This window comes from Vollenhovia emeryi, unplaced genomic scaffold (assembly GCF_000949405.1).
Source record: "Vollenhovia emeryi isolate VEMERY1.0 unplaced genomic scaffold, V.emery_V1.0 DF939165.1, whole genome shotgun sequence".
Lineage (NCBI taxonomy): Eukaryota > Metazoa > Arthropoda > Insecta > Hymenoptera > Formicidae > Vollenhovia > Vollenhovia emeryi.
The window spans coordinates 1,503,343-1,506,642 of NW_011967201.1; positions in this window are offsets into that span (position 1 = coordinate 1,503,343).

Consider the following 3,300-nt stretch of genomic DNA (forward strand, 5'->3'; position numbering starts at 1 on the left):
CCGATACCGTGCGAATTCCGCGCGCCCTCTGCGTCGGCCCATGCGCGCCCGCCTTAATGGCTCCTGCCAATTGGACGCGGTAACGTTACCGCGTCCAGGGCCTAAATTCCGTACACGATTACCGACGACCATCGATACGTTAACGACGTTTGCGCAGCTTTTCTATCATGTAGAAAAAGCTGCGCAAACGTCGTTAACGTATCGATGATCGTCGGTAATCGTGTACGGAATTTAGGCCCAGTGGGCAAGAGCCATTAGTCCAAGTTCTAGTTCCAAGGAACGTGCAGCCAATCAACTATTCGCTCACACTTGACCGGAAATTAGCGTATTTTTAAATAACTACTGTATGCAATATCGTTTGCATCTCGTATGAAGATTGAAAAGAATGGTGAGTCATTCGTTTATTATTTGTAATTAATTATTTTACCACCCGACACTTAGTCTGAATAGAACAATTAAACAAAGTTTTTATGTAGAATCGTTTGTATTTTGCATAGCGAATTATGAAGCGCGATTAAAAAGTTTTGCGAGTGATCCGGACATTTTTAATTATATGTATGTACAACTGCTAAATATAAAAATTTGACAAGTTGACAAGCTACGTCGTACTCCTTTTGCCAACAAAATTTGTAGATTGTTTTCGATGAACTTGGTTGTCTATATATTTTATTATAACTTTACATTTTCTGGTTATAAATGAAATAATGCCTCTTTTTTAGATTTGAATTAAATTTTTAACCGATAAAAACAGATCAACTTGTAGAGGCCCTCCACCACCCCGAATTCTTATCGGCGGTCCTCTTCTGTTTGCAATAAAATTGCGTTTTTACATTTTTATAATTTAATTAATTTTTTACAACTTATTTTGAAATATGTATAAAAATATAAAAAGAGAGAGAGAGAGAGAGAGAAAGTTACATAGTGAAACTAAAATCATGATATACAATAAAAATATGTACAATTTTCCATTATAACATAAAATTACATATGAACATGTGACATGCGCTTACAATAATACATACCTAACTCTTACAGTGTAAAACATTAATAGAAAATGTTACACAGTACAAACAACGTGTTACACATATGGCTGTGCTTATTGTATAACATTTTTTATTAATGTGCAAACGAAAAATCAAATTGTAAAGGCAAATTTATCGATCCATTGCAAACAAAAATCTATCGATTGAAAGACTATGTGAATCAAATTGAACGAAAATTTTATTCGATTGAAACAAATCGACCTATATAGAGGCCCTCCACCACCCCCGCCGCGTTTAATCGACGGTCCTCTTTTCTTTACAATTTGGTTTTTACATTTTTATTGTTTATTTCATTTTTCTTATAATTTACTTTACAATGCATACAATATTATAAAAGAAATAATTACATGATAAAATTAAAAATATAATACCTGTACAATACCTACAATATTTCTCTTGACGATACATATGAAATATTCAATGTGCGTACAATAATACGAAATTCTTTTCATGTACTTATTATAATAAAGTTATTGTTACTTCGTTAATTTATGTTACCTATTTTTTTAACTATCGAATTATGCCCCCTGTCCCTGCCTATCCGAATCTCTACCTATCCGTATTCTAATCTGTAGATCTACCTATCCATTTTCTACCTACCCGTGTTTCAACATAATGAACCTACAAATCTTTAATTAACCGCGACGCGATTTTCTAGGGGGTTGATTTGGAGTTTAACGCGTTCGCGGGATTTAATAGGGGTTTCACTCTCGCACATATGCGAAAATATATGTATATAGAAGTATAACCCACCCGAATTGTAGCAAATGAAAAGAAATCATACTCCATCAGAATATGGCCAATATTGACCACTTAACCTCGTCGTATTTAGTGTTCCCTCGTTGGGCCAGATTGGACATACCTTTCGTTGTTTCTGGCCATACAATCTGGTCATTTTAACCAGAGATCAGGAAGGAAAAAACTCCTTCCATAGTCGGTTATCGTCACCGACAAATATTTCGTATGGTTCGAATATACGAGTGTCGATCGTATCGAAAAATGCACGACCACGAGAAGTTAATTAAAGAAGAATATTAATTCAAAAAACTTTACTGTATGTACAAATCAAATTTATTTTTACTTGCGTTATTCAAAAATATTCTATCTCTTCGTAACTTGATCTTTGAATTTTAAATTCAAGTAGATATAGAAACAAATTTATTTCACGTTAGAATGATTTTAATCATATTTCACGATAAATTAAAATTTATAATGTGAATAAAATTAAACAATTAATAATTTCTAGAAAATTTTTCTGGAAAAACCGATCGCGAAAACCGACCGCGAAAATACAAAGATGCGTGTGACTGCATGTATTTATGCGAGACGCATCTTGAAAGTACATATATCACGTATGTACATACGCAGGGTAGGGGAAGTTACTGTATAAAAGTATCTAGTTACAGTTACAGTTTTTTCGCTAAAAATGTAACTAATTACAGTTACAAAAGTTACCAATTCTGAAAAGTAACGCGTTACAGTTACAGTTACTAAAAAGGTAACGAATCGTTACTTTGCAGTTACGCTTTTGCAATGAAAATAAAAATATTAAATCTGTGTTTGAATTGTAAAGTGTCGATAAAAGCGTTTATGTGCAAAAGCAAGACCTAATGCGATCTGTAGAGGTTTAAAATATACATAAAATAACCCTTACTGTAACTGAGTTAAGTTACAGTTACAGATGGAGAGAAAGTAACGAAGTTAAGTTAGAGTTACCAAAAAAAACAAGGAGACTGGACCTGTAACTTCTACTTCCCAACCCTGCACATACACAGAATAAATGATGTGAGATCCAGAAAAACGAAACTTCTTTCACAATTCCAACAGATATTATAATTGCATATTATAATTAATTAATAACAGCAAATAATATATTATATAAAAATAAGTTAAAATTTTAGTGTTCTCTACAAAATATATTAGAATCTCACGTCATATTTTTACTTTATATTTTACTTTAAGGCAACGAATCTACAATATTAATTTACGATCTACAATCTACGATCTACGAAATGTTATACATATGTTCGTTGCCTCAATAAAAAAGTTTCCGACTCACCGACTCGATGCGCAGCAGCGGAGTTTAACTGCATTGATTCTGTAACATAAAATTATAAAATTCACATTAAAACAGAGTATTCAAGAAAATTAATATTGAAGAAAACACTTTTTTAATTCTATAGTAATGATCCTCAAAATTGGCGATCAAATTATAAAAATGAATAAATCAATTAGTATAAAATAGATAAATACAATA